Source organism: Sus scrofa, chromosome X (genome assembly GCF_000003025.6).
Source record: "Sus scrofa isolate TJ Tabasco breed Duroc chromosome X, Sscrofa11.1, whole genome shotgun sequence".
NCBI classification, from domain to species: Eukaryota; Metazoa; Chordata; class Mammalia; order Artiodactyla; family Suidae; genus Sus; species Sus scrofa.
Genome location: NC_010461.5, coordinates 114042365 through 114062500, shown reverse-complemented (window position 1 = coordinate 114062500; position 20136 = coordinate 114042365). Strand labels below are relative to the sequence as shown.

General features: G+C 41.8%; 1 long non-coding RNA gene across 1 annotated transcript in view; it reads left to right on the top strand.

Moving 5' to 3' along the window:
* Positions 1-20136, top strand: part of LOC110257820 — a 226442-nt gene that overhangs the window by 184535 nt on the left and 21771 nt on the right. The gene's annotated exons all lie outside the window — the stretch shown is intronic.

Sequence of the window (20136 nt, the reverse complement as noted above, 5' to 3'; positions counted from 1 at the left end):
TGTGCTATTATACTAGTTTTGTGAAATGTTGCTATTTGGGTAAACTGGGCAAAATGAACAAGCAATCTCTTTGTGTTTCTTACAACTGCATGGACTCTTCAGTTATCTCAATAAGAATTTCAGTTAAACATTAACGCAAAAGTCTGGAGAAGAGCTGAGGAAGATGGACTTGGGTGATAATGGAGGTCTTGCCGGGGGTGTTAGTCAGTGAAAAGAAACAAGGTGTAGGATGGATTCTGCAGTGTGTTCCCATTTAGGATTTAAAAGGATGCATGTATATACACAGTTGCGTATCAATGTCAAAACTTCCTGAAAAGAGACATAGGAAATTGTTGAAATAGTGGCCATTGGAAAGTCTAGCATGGGAGGAGACCCTCTTTTCAAAATAGGCCCTTTGTGGTACTTTAATTTTCTTTTAATTACATGCCCATATTGCTTGTGTTAATTTATACTAAAAATACCTAGACACTAAAATATCTTATATAAAATATAAAAATTGGTGTTTTAAATAGGATTTTTTTTTTTTTTTTTTTTTTTTTTTTTTGCTCCTTAGGGCTGCACTTTCAGCATATGGAGGTTCCTAGGCTAGGGGTTGAGTTGGAGCTGAAGCTACTTGCCCACACCACAGCCGCAGCAATGCAGTATCCAAGCTGCGTCTGTGACCTACACCACAGCTCAGTGCCAGATCCTTAACCCACTGAGCGAGGCCAGGGATGGAACCTGCGTCCTCATGGATGCTAGTCAGATTCATTAACTGCTGAGCCAGGACAGGAATTCCTAAAATAGGACTTTTTATATTCAGTGCTGTCATAATTATTACAGAGAATCTGGGGGAAATCTCACAGAGGGCAGACAAACTTGTTAGTTTTTGTTTTTTGGTGTTTTTTTTTTTTCTTTTTTCTTTTTGTCTTTTTAGGGCTGTACCCGCGGCATATGGAAGTTCCCAGGCTAGGGGTTGAATTGGAGCTGCAGCAGCCGGTCTACACCACAGCCACAGCCACAGCCACGCCGGATCCGAGCTGCGTATGTGACCAACACCACAGCTCACGATAACGCCAGATCCTTAACCCACTGAGCGAGGCCAGGGATCAAACCCGCAACCTCATGGTTCCTAGTCGGATTCATTTCCACTGTGCCACGATGGGAACTCCCAAACGTATTAGTTTTTTTGGAGGAAGAAGCTTTCATTGAAAAACGATTGCCATTGCTCTGATACTCCTGAACTCCCAAACTCCAGCCCAGAGCCATTTGCAGAGGAAGCTATCACAGGGGAATGGGATGAGTTGTAATATCAGCTTCATGGTAGTTGAAGAAAAAAAAAAAAAGATTCCTGAAGGCACTATACTTTGATGTCTAGCTGTATGGGAGAAATGAGTTCTTTGTGCTGGTGTTCTGCCATTTGTCCTGATCATTCTGATCACTGATCACATTTAAGTCTGTTCATAAACACTGGCGTGTATAATTTAAAAGTTGTTATCCTCCTAAGGCTCACTTGCAAATATCAACAATGTTGGCAATAGTTGGTGTCTAATATTTCCTACGGTCCACCCGCGGGGAAGAGAGGAAGGAGCGGGTGAGCAGATCATAATCAATCAGCTGGGCCTGATTCTGGGCACATCAGAACTCCTGAAAAGGCTGATCCATTCTTACTAAATGAGGAACAGCTAGGGAACAAGTCTACAGTACAATTAATTGACGTATAAATCCTCTGAGACCTTTTGAGCTAAATGTAAGCCTCAGCCACATCCAGAGGCAAGACTGCACAAACAAAAGGATCTGCATAAACAGCAAAGGTCATGGGTCATACTTAGGTTACCTTGGGCCAATGTGATTTTGAAAATGTTTTTTGACCCTGGTGGAAGATCTCTGAAAAATCACTACTCCACAGCAACATTTTCATCATAAAACAGATCTGCTTATCCCCTTATTTTTATTGTTACATCCTGCTTTATGTCTTAGGAAGGAGTTGACAAGCAGCTGTTTAGAACAGCTGGAGCAGCTTTTAAAACAAATACTCTAGGCCTTTGGCAGAACCTGAGGGCTGGGAGGCATCACTTTGCGCTGGCAGTGAAGGATCTCGGATAACTTTTGAGTTTGAGTAACGAGTTGGATGCTGCTGCTGGTGAAGTGAATAAAATATTTAAAGAAGAAATGTCACTTGTCATACACACACCTGTTTGGAAAATGGAAGAGGAGGTATATACTTCATCCATTTTTCTATGAAGCAGCAAAATCTTGATACCAAAATCTTGCAAGATAATTGAAGGGAACTACCAACCCATGTGCTTTGTGTGTATAGATGCAAAAATCCTTAACAAAATATTAAGTTGAAACCAGCAGTATATTAGAAGAATAAAGGGAAAAGGGGGAAAGTATGACCATTTCAATCGAGTAAGATTTGGACACAGTCCAACACCTGTTCATGTCAATAACAACAACACCACTTCAGCAGAAACTTCCTTCACATGAAAAAGCTAGCAGATGCAAGAGGGTAAAAATAAAGGTATAACGATTAGAAAGGAAAATTTTAAGGCATCTGTATTTGCGTAAAACATGATTGTTTATGTAGAAAATTCCAAGGAATCTACAAAATAATTATTCATACTAATAAGTGAATCTATCAAGCTGACATGACTGAATTTATAAAAAGAGAAGTATGTATTTATAGTGGACCAAAACATTAGGAAAAAAACTAAGCAAACAGTTCTATTCATGGTAGCATCAAAAACATAACAATTTAGGGGGAAAATGACAGACATACATGATCTCTATGTTGAAAAGCACAAAAATTGTTGGATAAAGACTAAATATGGAGTTCCCGCTGTGGCACAGTGGGTTAAGTATCAGATGGCAGGCGTTGGGTCGCTGTGGAGGAGTGGGTTTGATCCCTGGCCTGGCACAGCGGGGTTGTTGCAACTGTGAATCAGATTCAACCCCTAGCCTGGGAACTTCATATGCCATGGGTGTGGCTATGAAATAATTTTATTTATTTATTTGTTTTTGCTTTTAGGGCTGCACTCGCGGCACATGGAGGTTCCCAGGCTAGCTGTGACCTGCACCGCAGCTCACAGCAATGCTGGATCCTTAACCCACTGAGCAAGGCCAGGGATCAAACCCGCATCCTCATGGATAAGTGGGTTTGTTACCACTGAGCTGCATCAGGAACTCTTATAAAATAAAAAATTTTTTTAAAGACTATATATTATTAAGCTGTTCATTCTCCCCAAATTAATTGCTAGATTCGTATAATAAGACAAGAATCCTGGGAAGTGCTTTTGTAAAAATTGACAAACGGTTTCTAAAAATTTCCCCATCTTTATTGAGGTATGATTGAGAAAAATTGTATGTAGTTAAGGTGTATGACTTTGTATTTTGATATATATCCTATATTGTGAAATAATAGCCAAAATCAAGCTAATTAACGTATTACCTCACACAGTTACCCTTTTCTTTCTTCCTTCCTTTCTTTTCTGTCTTTTCTTTAGTGGTAATACCTAAAATCTTCCTTGTTAGCAAATTTCAGTGTACAGTGCAGTATTGTTGACTTATATTCACATTGCTGTGCATTGCCTCTCCATAATCTATGCATCTTGTGTACCTGAAACTTTGAACCCATTTCCCCACCCCTCCCCACTGCTGGCACCCCTCATTTTACTCTCTGCTTCTATCAATTTCACTATTTTAGATTCCACATATAAGCGAGACCATGCAATATTTGTTATGTACCTGGCTTGTTTCACTTATCATAGTATAATCTAGGTTCATCAGTATTGGAAATGGGAGGGCTTCCTTCTTTTTTTAAGGCTAAATCGTATTCCATAGTATCTCCATACCACGTTTTCATTCTCTAGTCTTCTGTCAATGATCAGTTAGGTTGTTTCCATATCTTGGCTATTGTGAATAATACTGCAATGAAAAAGAAATGCAGCTATCTCTTTGAGATATAAAATTTAATTCCTTTGGCTATAGATCCAGAAGTGGGATTGCTGGATCATGTGGTGCTTTTATTTTTAATTTTTTGAAGAACCTCCATTCTGCTTTCATAATGACTGTGCCCTTTACAGTCTTATGAACAGTGCCCAGGATTTGTTGTCTTTTTGATGATAGTCATTCTAACAAGCGTGAGGTGATATCTCATTGTGGTTTTGATTTGCGTTTCCCTCATGTTTAACGATGTGGTGCATCTTTTCAGGTGCCTGTTACCCATTTCAGTGTCTTCTTTTGAAAAATGTCTGTTCAGGTCCCTTGCCCACTTTGAAATGAGGTTGTTTGGTTTTTTGCTCTGGAGTTTTATCAGTTGCTTATATATTTTGGATATTAAGCCCTTTTTTTGCTTGGTACATGGTTTTCAAACATTTTTCTCATTATGTAGGTTGTCTCTTCACTCTGTTGAATGTTTCCTTTTTAGTTTGATATAATCCCACTTGTCTATTTACGCTTTTCTTGCCTGTATTTTCAGGTGATATTTTAAAAAAAATCATTGCCTGGATCAATGTGAGGAAGGTTTTACAGTTTCAGCTCTTATGTTTAAGTCCTTAATTCGTTATGAGTTGATTTTTGTATATGGCGTGAAATATGGATCCAATGTTATTCTTCTGCAGATCAGTATCCAGTTTTACGAAAATCATTTCTTTCACCACTTTGTGTTCTTAGCATCCTTGTTGAAGATCAGTTGACTATAAAAGTGTGGATTTATTTCTGGGCTCTCTATTCTGTTCCATTGGTCTATGTGTCTGTTTAGTGTGCAGGTATCATACTATTATGATCACTGTCCCTTTGTTTATATATATATATATATACATATACACACACATATCTATATATGTATACATCTATATATGTATGTATGTATATATATATTCTTTTTTAAATATTATTTTCCATCATGGTCTGCCTTGGGTGTTTGCATATAGTTCCCTGTGCTGTACAGTAGGACATTATTGTCTATCCATTCTAAATGCAATTGTCTGCATCTATTAACTCCAAACTCCCAGTTCATCCCCCTTCCTCCCTTCTCCCCCTTGGTAACCACAAGTCTGTTCTCTATGTCTGAGAGTCTGCTTTTATAGATAGGTTCACTTGTATCATATTTTAGATTCTACATATAAATGATATCATATGGTATTTATCCTTCTCTTTCTGACTTACTTAGTATGATAATGTCTAATTGCATCCATGTTGCTACAAATGGCACTATTTCATTCTTTTTATGGCTGAGTAGTATTCCATTGTATATATGTACCACATCTTCTTAATCCATTCATCTGTCGATGGACATTTAGGTTGTTTTCATGTCTTGGCTATTGTGAATAGTGCTGCTATGGACATAGAGATGAATGCATCTTTGTGAATTATAGGGGTATACGTATCTTTTTGAGTTACAGTTTTGTCCAGATATATGCCCAGGAGTGGGATTGCTGGATCATACAGTAGTTCTATATTTAATTTTCTGAGGAACCTCCATACTGTTTTCCATAGTGGTTGGACCATTTACACCCTTTGTAATATATTTTGAAATCCAGAATTGTGATGCTTCCAGCTACGTTATGCTTGATCAAGATTGCTTTGGCTATTTGAAGTCTTTTGCTGTTCCATATGAATTTTAGAATTTTTTTCTCATAAGAATGCTATTGGGATTTTGATAGGGTTTGCACTGAATTCATAGATTGCTTTGGTTGGTATGCACACAGTATGTCTTTCCATTTATCTGTGTTTCCTTTAATTTCCTTCACTTGTATTTTATAATTTTTGGTGTACAAGTCTTTCATCTTTGTTTAAGTTTATACCTAAGTATTTTATTATTTTTCTTGCTATTGTGAATGAGATTGTTTTATTAAATTTATTTTTGGATAGTTCATCGTTTATATGTAAAAATGCACTGTTTTTTGTTTGTTGGTTTTGTATCCTGCAGTTTCACTGACTTCATTTTCTAGTTCTAGTAGTTTTTTTGTTGAGTATTTAGGGTTTTCTTTGAACATAGATAATTTTACTTGTTTTTTTACTGTTTGGCTACTTTTATTTCTTTTTCTTGTCTAATTGCTCTGGCTAGGACTTCCAGTACTATTTTCAATAGAAGTGATGAATGGGGGCACCCTTGCCTTGTACTGGATCTTAGATGGAAAGTGTTCACATTTTCCCAATTGATTATGGTATTAACTATAGCTTTTTTTATATACAGCATTTATTGTGTTGAGGTATAAATAGACAAATCTTTTTTTTTAATATTTTTTTTTTATTTTCCCACTGTACAGCAAGGAGGTCAGGTTATTCTTACATGTATACATTACAATTACATTTTTCCCCCACCCTTTGTTCTGTTGCAACATGATAAATAGACAAATCTTGATAACAAAAGACAAACTTAGTAGACTCATATATAAGAATTCATGTATTACTATGAAGTTTCATTAATTAAGACAGTATGGTATTGCCATATGGAGAGAAAAATAGATCAGTACAACAGAGTGTGGATTCTAGAATTAAACCTAAACTTCTAGGAGTTCCCATTGTGGCACAGTGGAAACAAATCTGACTAGGAATGATGAGGTTGCGGGTTCAATCCCTGGCCTTGCTCAGTGGGTTAAGGATCTGGCATTGTCATGAGCTATGGTGTAGGTCACAGACGTGGCTCCCATCTGGTGTTGCTTGGGCTGTGGTGTAGGCCGGCAGCTGTAGCTCTGATTCAACCCCTAGCCTGGAAACCTCCACATGCCGTGGGTGCGGCCCTAAAAAGCAAAAAAACAAAAAACAAAAAAACCCAAACTTCTAAATTCAATTGATTTTTGACAGTGTGCCAAAGTAGTTGAATTGGAAAAAATAAAGTCTTTTCAACAAATGGTACTGAAATAATTGAATAACCATATAGAAAAAAATTACTCTTAACCTCTACTTCACACAATACACAAAATGTAATTCAAGCTGGATCATGGGTATAAATATAAGGCTTAAATTGCAAAACTTCTAGAAGGAAACATAAGTGAATATCAGCAGTCTGAGGATAGGCAGTGGTTTTTGTAGACAAGACACAGAAAGAAATATATAAGCAAATATTTTGGTCAGTTGGACTTCATGAGAATAAAGAACTTCTGTTTATTCGAAGATACTTTTAACGAGTAGGCAAGCCAAATGCTTGGAGAAAATATTTATATAACATATTAAGCGTAATAAAAAAGATGGAAAGGACTATGCTCCCCCCAAATCCACTACTTGTTATAGCTCCCAGCTTTTTCTCTTTTGCCCTTTATCATCATATCTAATTATCAATTTGCTTATTTGTTTGGTGTCTTTCCCAGAAAAATGTAATCCCTCTGAGAGCAGGGTCTTTTACCAGTTTCTATCTCAATGTACACAGTAGGTGGTCAAGAAACATTTGTTGAGTAAATAAATAAATACTATTTTTCTATTGACTTAAGAGGGGCCGGACTGTATGTTTATTCACTGGACGAACGTTGGCATCATCCAAAGAGCCAACTTGGCTGTGCAGGGGAGACCCTAAATGTGCACCAGCCACAGCTCGGGCTGGATCTGCTTTGGTATTTCTAGTTGTTGGCAACTTGCGATATCTTTATTGCATGCCTCTGCCTCAGAAAGAAAACTTTGATGTTTGTTAGTCATCAGGAAACTGAACCACTCTTTTAGGTTTCTATTGTTCCTTGAGTTATTCAGCTATGCTTAGCTAGAAACTCAACTGGAATGGTCCTAATTTTCATGGTAAATCTTTTGGATTGGAGTACAGCAAAGCATAGCACTTTATCACGGGTTTAAAGTTGCTTTCACATATTGATGAAGATGTCAACGTATTTCAAGCTCCTTATGAAAGCCCTTAAATCAACTGCACATCATCTTGGTGCAGGAAGCATTGGCTTTGGGGCTCATTATATGAAGCACTTATCAACCTCATTTTACATCCTGAAATGCTAGCAAAGATGGTGAATACTGAGAAGAGTTTGGCTATTGATTGTTTATAAACCAGCCAGTGTTAAAATTTTGCTTTCAAATTCTCAAAGTCCATTTCCATTTATTTGCACACAAGTAAAGAGAGCAGGGTTTTGAACTCAAATTGGCACCTAAATAAATGCCCCTGATAAATGCTTGCATTTGGCCAGCATTCCTCACCACCATCTGGAAGGGGCAAAGTGGGTAATTTGCAAAGCTGTGTTTACACTGAATAAATTTGAGAAATTCTATTTTAGTCCATTATATACTTAATAATAAAACATTGAATTAGACAGGCTGAAGATTACTGTTAGAGACGGTTGTTGCAGGTTAGGCAGCCTCAACCATAGTTTCCGCAAAGTTAGAAGGGGTACTAGCATGCTGGGGGGGTGTTAAGAGAAAGCCACTGGCTGCCTTTGAAGAGAGGACTCATCTGGGCCCTTGTATAACTGTTCAACAGTCCAATTACCCATCACTAGAGAAGGCCTTAACTCACTTTTCATTACAACTATACATTTCTTGAACACTTTCTATATGGCTCCTCCATTTTTACATTTCCAGAGCCATTTTCAATACATTTCCTCATGCAGTGCCCATGGCCACCCATCCAAGCAAGCATCATTAGCCCTTATCCAACAGTTGAGGAAAATGGATGTCCAGAGGGGAGCAGAAATGATGCCACATTGCCAATGGGTGGAAGAGGAGGGTTCTGATTCCTCTGTGTGTCACTCCAGAACTTTCTTTGTTTTTTCCTTCCCCATCACAGATACAATAGCATTAACGAAAAGATGTGACAGAATGAGTTGAAGATACCTAGAGACTAAGGTGCCGAGAGGAGTGCAAAGGTCATGCAGGCGGGCTCTTCTGGGGCTCAGGGCTCCCTGTTGTTCAAGGTGTGGACTTTCTATGGGAAGTGCCCCAGAGAGCCTGCTGATTTCTTAGGGAGCCACACAGGGTGATCCCTGAGTTCTCCCAGCTCCACCTTGTGGTCCTATTTCCCAGCCTCTGACTTCCGGCCCGGGAAAGGGAAGGAGAGCCTTCAGAGATGAAAGGATGGTCAGCCTCTGCTTCTCTGAGTGGGCTCCTCTGTTGGCCATCAGGGCATCTGGGCTGTCTATGACTTTGGATTCTCTGGCTGAGGGAAAGGAGCCCAGTGACGGCAGATCCCATCCTCAGAGGCTCAGTCGAGGCTTGTCCTGAAGAGTCGGTGCGGAGGGAATCGGATCCAGGCCCCGCCCCCAGTACGTGCACATGAACCACAAGGTATGAGCCCGGAGATGTTGTGGGGCCTCTGGCCACAGGCTCAGGGGATCCCTGCCCGAGAGCAGAGGCTGGCTGCCTTTGAGGATCCCCACTGACTCCATACCACTGAAGGACTTGGCAGAAGGCTGACTTTCTCTCGCTTCAAATGGGGCAATAGCCTGACACCGACAAATCAGAGAGACTGACTGGAGTTGAACAAATGGACCAGGAATCCCTGAAGCCTGTCCCTAGAGCACTGATAAAAACCCAGAGGTACAAGTGTTGGAACCTAGAGCCTAGAAGTGTTGTCAGCAGGGGGCTTTGATCTGAAGGGAAGGGAGGCAATACTCCATGGCGAGAAGGGCCCAGACTTGAGAGCCAGATACGCCTAGGTTATAAAACTCAGTTATGCCACCATTTAGCTGTTTGACCTTGGGAAATGTACCTAACCTTTCTGAGCCTCAGGCCCCTCGCCTGTAAGATGAGGATAATACCTAGTTACGCCTATTTCAAGGGACTATTGTGAGGTTAAGGGCATGTAGAGTTCGTTCGTTCGTTCTTTCTTTCTTTCTTTCTTTATTTATTTTTTTTGTTTTAGGGCTGCACCTGTGCCATATGGAGGTTCCTAGGCTAGGGATTGAATTGGAGCTACAGCTGCAGGCCTACACCACAGCCACAGCAACGCGGGATCCAAGCCACATCTGTAACCTACACCACAGTTCATGGCAACACTGGATCCTTAACCCACTGAGCAAGGCCAGAGATTGATCCCAGGTCCTCATGGATACTAGACAGGTTCATTACCGCTGAGCCACAATAGGAACTCCTGGCAGGTAGAGGTCTTAACTCACTGCCTGATACACAGTAAGTCTTCAACAAATAGTGGGCTGCTCTTATTATTGTCATGACAGGTTAACCTGTTCTTTTCTGAAGTCCTTCCTAGCTCTACAGTTCTATTCTTCTTGAATTTAGATCTTGCTCTCCGGGTCTGGATGGAGCACCGCGTCCTGGGTTTATGTGTGTCAGAGCATCGCTATGACCACCGGTTACCTTGCCTGTACCCTGTCACCATGAGTCTGGTTCCTAGCACAGAGTTAGCCCTTGATGAACGTTTGAATATTTAAGTTGAACTGTCCATAATTAGATGACCTCGAGCCCCTCAGGGCTGCCTGACCGTTCCATTCCCAGCTCCTTCCTCAGAGACAGCCCTAGAAGCCCTCGTTGGGAGGGTAGGCTTCAGACAAGAGAACTGATACTGACTCCGGTTCATTCAGTCAATAAGAATTCATTAAATATTGTTGGGAAAAGCAGTCTCATATGTACATGCGGTCTTTTGACCCCCCTCCTCCCATCTGGCCGCGTAAAATGGACCTTAGCTTCCTTCCCGACAGACAGAGTCCTCAAACCTGTGTGGGAATCTGTTGCCATTTCAGACTTAATGTACCTTTGTTCTGCTTAAGCGTGTCTGTCATACGGTGTCTGTTTAGTGCCACTGCTCTCTCTGTTCCGGGAGGGGAAGGACGAGGTGTCCGTCGCTTGCAGCAGGAGAGTGGTGGCTATAGGCCATCTCCCTGTGGGCCAGGACCTGCCGGCCAGGAGGGACTGATGCCCGCAGTTGAAGTTGATCCAGTTCTGTCTCTCCTCAGTGTGAGTGGAGTGTTGGTACAGCCAGGGACTGTGGGAATCATATCTTGCGTGGCAGTCTCAAGCCATGGTTGATCTCTTGGAACTGCGGTTCCTGGTGCCATGCGTCATCATGCTCTTTGCGGTCCTCTGTACAGGGGGACTCCTTCTGTGGCGGTGGTAACTGGTGTCACTTGCTGGACAGTTCAGCAAGCACCTCATGGTTTCCAGGCTTCATGTAAGTAAGGTTCTGGGGAGACGGAAAAGTAATTAAAAGCTAGTCAGACTTCCTGTTGGGGCTCAGTGGTAACAAATCTGACTAGTATGCATGAGAGCACGGGTTCAACCCCTGGCCTCGCTCAGTGGGTTAAGGATCCGGCATTGCCATGAGCTGTGGTGTAGGTTGCAAATGAGGCTTGGATTTGGCATGGCTGTGGCTGGCAGCTGCAGCTCCAATTCAACCCCTAGCCTGGGAACTTCCATATGCTTGCAGGAGTCACCCCAAAAAGCAAAAAAAAAAAAAAAAAGGAGAAAATGAAAAAGAAAAACCTAGTCTCTCCACTCCCAGAGGTTCATGATTTATTAGAGAATACAGGTACACAAAAATTATAGTTATCATTTGCTAAGTACCTACTATGCACAAGGGCTCCATCCAGATGAAAACTTCAAGACTTGGAGCCGAGAAGGTGGACCCGAAGGGCCTTGAGCTCACCTCCTCTCACAAGCACAGCAAAATCACAACCAACTGCTCAGCCACCATTCAGAACAAAGCCTGGAACTCACCCAAAAAGAGAGTCTACATCCAAAGACATTAGGAAGAAGCCCAATGAGATGGTAGGAGGGGCACACTCGCAATATAATCAAATCCCTTATGCCCCTGGTGGGCGACCCACAGCCTGGAGCGCAAATATACTGCAGAAGATCTCCCACAGGAGGGAGAGTTCTGAGCCCCACGTCAGGCTTCCAGCCTGGGGGTCTGGCATTGGGAGGGGGCGCCCCCAGAGCATTTGGCTTCGAAGGCCAGTGAGGCTTGAGGGCAGGAGCTCCGCATGACTGGGGAAACAGAGACTCCAAACCAAAGCTCCTCCTCAGTCCGTTAAGCACAGTTCGTTTTGTCTTGGTTTTGTTGGGACAGTCCTGCTTTATTCTTATTGTTCCCGTGAAATGATGGACAGCCCCTTTCTCACTCTCAGAAGCGTCTCGATTTGAACAATGAAGTGTATGGTCAGCCTAACTAAGCCACAGGGGCCCTCAAATCTGTGGACTCAGACGTGCGGCCGGAAAAAGGAGTGATGAGATCTCCCTCGGGTTGGGTGAGGGAAGAGGGCCACGGGGCGGGGCTGGAATTTGAGGAAGACTAAAGAGAATTTTTTCAGCAGAGGTGATGATTTTTGATCTGCTTTTCCTTTTCCTTTGTGAGGAGTGTCTCTGTACTTCGATGTTCGAAGCCAGGGTCAGCGACTTCTGGCCCAACACGTAGGGATGTACATCTAAGCACAGAAGAGGGTGCGAGTAAGAAACAGGCCCTAACATTTATCCATCACTTCCTAGGCACCACTGTGCTGAGTGGGTCATGTGCACCATCTCATTGACCCCTTATCAACCTGTGAGACGGTGCCTGTGAACGCGCATCCCCTTTCCAAGGAGAGGAGATGAAGGCTGAGAGGGTGAAATGACTGGTTCAGGGTCACACAGCTAGGAAGTTGTGGGATCAAGATTCAGACAGAGGTCTTTCTGCCTGCTGAGCCTACATTATTATTTTTTTAATTGAGATATAGTTGACATTTAGCATTGTATAAATTTAGGATATACAGGGTGTTGATGTGATACATTTATATATTGCAATATAATGACCACCGTAGCATTAGCTAATCTCTCTCTTAATGTCACATTATCATCATTTCTTTTTGGTGGGGAGGACAATTATGATCTAGTGTCTTAGGAGTTTAAAGTGTGTAAATAGTATTGTTGACCATGAGCGCAGCGCTGTGCATTAGCTCTCCAGACCCTATGCATCTTCTAAGTGCAAGTTTGTACCCTTTGACCAACATCTTCTCAATTCCCCTACCGCCACACCCCAGGCCCTGGTAACCACTATTCTACCCTCTGTTGCTGTGATTTTGGCTTTTTTAGATTCCCCATGTAAGTGATATCATTTAGCACTTCCAAGTTTATTGCAGAATTATCTGCAAGAGCCAAGATGTGGAAGCAACCTAAGTGTCCATGAACAGGTGAATGGATATAAGAAGATGTGTGTATGTCACTATACATCTTTGTATATCTCTATCTATCTATCTATCTATCTTCTATCTTTGAATATGATTCAGCCATGAGAAAGAATGAAATCCTGCCATTTCGGACAGCAGGGATGTTCCTTGAGGGCATTATGCTGAAAGAAATTAGTCAGACAGAGCTCATATTCTTAAAACCTTTACTGTCCTGCTTGCAGATATTTCCGTAATCTAGAAGCAGAATTCCACTGTTGCCCATGCAACTGTCAGTGTCAGGGGGTCAGGAGAACAGTGCTAGGGACCCCCATGTGTTGGGCATCCACGATGCGCCAGGCACTGCACATAAGTTGTTTTAAGTCCTCATGACAACCTGCTGAATAGATGCTTCTCATTCCGGCTGAGGAATCCGGGGTTCGTAGAGACGAGGCAGCAGCACTTCACGGCCTTCATGACAGGGAAGAATGGTGAGCTTAGGAATGCCTTTGGGCAGCACGAGGGCCGTGCACTGCTGGATTTTATTAGGCACCTCCTGAGCTGGTAAGAAAGGCCACATCTCCCGTTCTTTTTCGTCAGTAGACCTCTGAGAAATGACACAATGTTATCTCCTTGCTCTCTCAGAGTCGCTAACCTTGTCACCTTGGGCAGCGTCATCCGTCTCTAGGAGTTTGTCTCTTCATCTGTACAGCGGTGATAACTCCCACCTCACAATTTGCCAGCAAAACCAGATGAGAAGAGGTGCAGGCAGACTATGCAGCCCAGCATCTTCCTGTTCGCTACCCTTCCCTTTCCAGGAAGGGTTGATCTCGCCTTTCTGTGGACAGCTGACAGGTATCTGTTTCTCTGTTACACTAAGCATGGCTGGAATGCAGCTCAGCTATTTTTCACATTAGGAATGTGTGATTTTTCTACCTTAGAACTTGGATACATTGGGGAAATTAAGCCAGAATAGTTTTGTATCTGATTCTTCCCTGCCCCGAAAAAAATCTAAACCTTCTCTTCTCTGGCTGCATATATAGAAATACTAACTGGCCAAAGAATATGCATGACAGAGGATTCCAAAATTTGACCTTTTTTCTTGCTTTGTATTTTTAATAATACATGCACTTGGGGGGAAAGGCAAAAGCTATACTGAAGGTTATACACTGAAGAATAAATTGTTCTTTCCCACTACTCTCAATCCCCCCATCACCCTTCTTTTCTTTTCTTTTTTTTTTTTTTTACCTTTTAGGGCCGCACTTGTGGCATATGGAGGTTCCCAGGCTAGGGGTCTTATCAGAGGTACAGCTTCCGTCCTACAGCACAGCCACAGCCATGCCAGATCTGAGCCATATCTGCAACCTACACCACAGCTCACGGCAACGCCGCATCCTTAACCCTCAGAGCGAGGCCAGGGATCAAACCCGCAACCTCATGGTTCCTCATCGGATTTGTTTCCTCTGCGCCACGATGGGACCTCCTTGTCCTCCTTCTTAGGAGTAGCCACTGCACTTCTTTTGTATGCCTTTCAGAGAGAGATGCTCTTTCACATAGAGACATATCTGTGTGTTTTTGTCTCCCTGCATCTTTCACAAACGTGATAGTGTATTCCGCACACTGGACCTCGTTTCTGTCATCCAGCAATGTGTCTTGGCAGGCTTTCCATTTCAGTGTGAATAGATCTCCCTCATTATTTTTAATGGCTGTGCGGTATTGAACTATATGGATATCCTATAATTTATGTAAACAGCCCCAAGGTTGTTTATGTTCTTTTGCTATTACAAATAATTTTGAAGGCATTGTCTTCGCATACACATCATTGCTCACGTGCTCGTAGAGTCATAAGATAAATGGCTATTACTGGAATCTCTGCATCCAAGAATACGTTCGTTTATAGTGTTGATAAGTATTGCCAAATTGTCCTTCAAAAAGGGGGTCCCGGTTTAATTAGCACGAGCAGTGAACGAGGGTGTTTCTTCACATCCTGGAATACAGTAGAGTTGATCCTTTTCAGTCCTTGTTGGAAGATGGTCATTTGTTTTAGTTTAATTTTGTGTCTCTGTTATTATGAGTGAATTGATCATCTTATCATATATTTAAGTCATTAACATTTCTTTTTCTGTATACATGTTCCTTACCCATTTTCTTATGAATTATTACATTTATTTTACTGGTGTGTTAAACCTCTTTCTATGTTAAAGTTTTAGAACCTTTACCATATATGCTGAAAGTATTCAGCCTGCTACTTTGGATTTTACTTATGGTATCCATAGTATTTCGAATGTTTTAAAATGTAATGTCTTTGTCTCTTGTTTAATGGTTTTTGGTGTATGTGTCAGACTTATAAAATGTTTCCGAGAATATGATAAATCTTCCCTGTTTTCTTTTGTTACTGTAGTGGTATCATTTTTTAAGAAAACATTTAACATTTTTATCCATCTGGTATTTATTTTAGTGTAAGAAATAGGGCAGGTATCCAACCTAATTCTTTTCTCAAATGCCTAGCCAGCTGGCCCAATACCATTTATTGAATAATACGTTCATCCCCCCTGTTGATTTTAAATGCCTCCTTAGTAATAAAACAGATTTCAAATATATATATATATATATATATATATATATATATATATTTCTAGAATCTCTGTTCTGTTCCATTGATTTGTCCATTCATTTACTGGGATCAAACTGTGTTAATTATACAAGTTTTATGATATATTACTAGGTGTTATTGTTAGCACCCTCTCAGAACGCTTCTTTTTCAGAATTTTCCTTGGGTTTCTTACAAGTCCTGTTTCCATTTGAACTTTAAGGATAAGTTTGGCTGTCTCAAAAGAGAATCCTTTTTGTATTTTATTTGGATTGTTGAAATTTATAGATGTTCCTAAAAGAGTTGTTTTTGGAAGAATAATTATGTTGCTCCTCTAAATGGGTTGTTTTCGTTGGTTCTATTTTCTAAGTGGTTATTTGTTATATATGGGAAAGTTAAGGATATTTTTATTAAACAATTTCCTATGCAGCTATAAAAATTGTGACGGGGAAGTGTGTGTACTGAGTCTACATGATGAACACCCTGGTTCCAGTTTTGAAATCTAGTTAAATATAAAGACTCCTAGAAAATACATTGACAGAACATGAGCCAAAATACCGTATCGATGATCTCTGAATGGAGGGTGATTCTGAGGGACTGTGGCTGTCTTCTTTGCATTGTTCAGTGTTTCCCATATTTCTCACAGTGAACATATATTACTCTTATGTCAAGAAGAAAAAAATTGTGTTTGGTTTGGTTTTGCTTTTGAGGGCTGCACCCATGGCATATGGAGGTTCCCAGGCTAGGAGTCGAATCCGAGCTACAGCTGCCAGCCTACACCGCAGCCACAGCAGCACCAGAACCGAGCCACGTCTGTGACCTATACCACAGCTCACAGCAATGCCAGATCCTTAACCCACTGAGCGAGGCCAGGGATCAAACCTGCAACCTCATGTTACTAGTAGGATTCGTTTCTGTTGCGCCATGACAGGAACTCCAAGAAGAAAAAATATTGTACAAAGAAAGCTGGCTGTCTAGTTAAGAGATAGAACTTTGGAGAGTACTTGTGATGCTTTGTATAGGGAGGAAGGGAACGGCACAGTCAAGTGCAGGGTCAGGGCAGAGTAACTGCTGTGCTAAACTACCCCAGAGACTCAGTGGCTGGAAACAATCAAAGTTTCTTTCTTCCTTACAGTCTCACACAGGCCACAGGAACTGAGACGGGAAGAGGGGAGCTGTTGCATATAGTAGCTTTTGGGGTCACTTCCTCTCACATTCTGGTGGCCTGCACTCAGTCACATGACTATCTATCTGCAAGGGTGACTGAGTGGGTGATGTCGCCTTGCTGGGTGCCCAGGAAGACAAGAGCACATGGGGAGCACTTGCAGTTGCACTAGTGTTTCTGCATCATTTCCCTGGGCCATTTATTTGAGTTTGGGAGTACTCTTCCCGAGGAACTTTGTTGAAGTTGGCCAGCATGCCCAGACTGTCCCCGAATAACTGAACAAGCAGAGGTGCACCTCCCTCCGTAACCCAGGGTCCCCATGCACGTTGCTCGGTGTCGTGCTACCTCGGTTCCGCCTTGTGCATTGAGCCATCTCCAATCTCAAGTTGAATCCTCAGACTCTGATTCCCCACCTTACATCTGCACTGGCGTGGTCTTCTGAGTTATTGACTAAGTACCTGACCTTCCTCCATGCCGAGTGCTGCTTTCTCTATGTCCAGGGCTTTGGTGAACCGTCTACATGCCCTTCTGAATCTGAACTCAGTCCATCACGCTCTTCCTGACTTGACACTGGGTTGCAAGGTTGTCATCTCTAAAGGACTCTGCATCATCTTACCTAGGGCTGATTACTTCCCGGAGAAGGAGGGGATAATTTTTCCTGCCCTGGTTTCTGGAGAGTGATGGATGGACTGCTTAAGTTCAGCTCATGCCGTTCTTTGCCCGGTGTCCTTTGGTACCCTGAGTTTGCGTAAGGAAGCTGATGGATGTGTGTGGTACGGCCTGACATGGCTTATCTGCAAAGGATTACTGTTGCACAGCTGACACCATCACCTTCCCCCACACTATCAAAATGCATGATATGGTGAAAACATTCAGTGTGTTCGTAGAGGAAAAACCTCCAGTGAGGGGTAAGCCGGGGTCCGATTTGGCCAGCTCTGCGCTCACGCCGAAAGAAACTCCATTTCTTTCTCATCCGGCCTTTGGTGCATTATTCCTTTTTCATCCAGGACAAGTTTTCTATGCTGCGTTTTAAATGGGGCCTTTATTTAAGCCGTTTCTGTGCTCTGCTCATGTTTTGCTACTTAACAAGCTGCTAGGCAGACAAAACACCTGGGGCCTAGGACCAACCTTGGGTATTGAAGTCCAGAGCTATTTTTAAAGAAACGTTTTCTTTCCGATTTTAAAAGTGAGGCATAACAATGACTTTTGCTTTTGAATACACTCTGAGAGCTCAGTTCTGGGCTCAGCGTTTTGCATGCAGTGGCTCATCTTCAGAACAACTTTCCGTGGTAAATATTCCGATTTCCATTTAACTTAGAAGGAAACTGAGGTCCAAAGAAATCCAGTATCTTGTTCAGGGTCACGGAGCCGAGGAGTGGTAATGCTGAAGTTAGAACCAGAGTCTTCTGACAATGGAACCTGCACACTTTGCTGCCACCAAGTCCTGCCTCTGTGCGTAATTAGGATGGCACATTTGACGAAGATAACGGACAATGAAAAAAACAACAAGAATAAAACTTATCTATAATACCTTAACCTAGAGATATTTCTTCTATTTGGTACATTTTCTCCAATCTTTACCCTTAGTGGGTAGATAGATCAACGTTTTTAAGTAACAGTTTGTATTCGTGGTTTTGTACTCTGCTTTGAACATTTAACCTCTTATTGTGAGCCTATTTTCAAACCATTAAATTTTGTTGAAAGCATTTTTGTGGTTGCTTGCCATTCAGCTCCACTATAATTCATTTAACCAGTCTTTTATTACTGGACATTTTCCTGCTCTCAGTTTTTGCTATTACAAAACCAATTATAAATAATCCTACCATGAATCAATTTGACTATATTTTGACTGATCGTTTCGTTGTTATAAATTCCTGGTAGAATCACTGTTTTAAATATATGCAGATGTTTAAGGCCCTTGGTGCATATTGTCAGATATAACAGATTCCTGATAGTATCTGTATCACTCAGCCATAATTGACTTTAATATACTTCATGATTGATTCTAACCAGTTCAAGAGGCATCTTTTTCATACAGTCACTGAATACAAAATAGATTTTGATTTTTTTTTTTTTTTTTTTTTTTTTTTTGCCGTGCCCATGGCATGGGGAAGTTCCCAGGCCAGGGAGCAAACCTGTGCTGCAGCTGTGACCCAAGCCCCTGCAGTGACAACACGGAATCCTTAACCCACTGTGCCACCAGGGAACTCTAGATTTGGATTATTTTTCGATGCCATGTCTTCTTCCTTATCTAAAGAACTATGTTTGGGGAATAAAGAAAGGATTGGGCTCCAACCCTACCAGCTCAGCAAGGGCTGGATGACCTCGGGAGACTGGAGGTGGGGTTGGATGTTATCTCCAGCAATATGTGGCCACCACTAGGAAAGACGGGCAGAACAGAGGCTAAGGGAGTTCTGCCTACTCGAAGGATTGTGCATGGATACAACATTTGCAGCTCCAGTCCCTCGTGTGATTGGCATTCTTGAGTAAGGAAGAGAGGTAAAAATAACTTGGAGCTCTTACAGTCTCTTCCAGCTTAGAGATTGAATTTAAAGTACTACACTTTTGAAGCTGTCATGAGGTTCCCTATGTAATGCCCTTGTGACAGCCCTATACGACACACAGATTAAGTACTATCATCCTCACCTTACAGAAGATAAGAACAGCAACAGTGGAAATTTATCAAGCACATACTATGGGACAAGCATTGTGCTACTACTTCATATTTATCACTCTCCTCAATGCTCAAAAAAAATCCTATGAAGTAGGTACTATAGTTCATGGATAAAAACACTGTGCCTCAACAATTTGAAATAATTTATTTAAATTCACAAGTTTAGACCTGGGCTTCAGACCCACTTAATATGTCTCCAGAGACATCTCAGCGAGGTTAAGTGCCTTGTTTACAGTCTCTCAGAGTATCACCTCACACTGGCCAGAATGGCCATCATTAGAAAGTCTTCAAACAATAAACGCTGGAGAGGGTGTGGAGAAAAGGGAACCCTCCTACACTGTTGGTGGGAATGTGCATTGGTACAACCACTATGGAGAACAGCATGGAGATTCCTTAAAAAACTAAAAATAAAGTTACCGTATGACCCAGCAGTCCCCCTCCTGGGCATGTATCTAGAAAAAATGAATGCTCTAATTCAAAAATACATGTACTCCAATGTTCCCTGCAATGCTATTTGCAATAGCCAGGGCATGGAAGCAATCTAAGTGTCCATTAAAAGACGAATGGATAGGGAGTTCCCGTTGTGGTGCAGTGGTTAACGAATCCAACTAGGAACCATGAGGTTGCGGGTTCGATCCCTGGCCTTGCTCAGTGGGTTAAGGATCCGGCGTTGCCGTGAGCTGTGGTGTAGGTCGCAGATGCG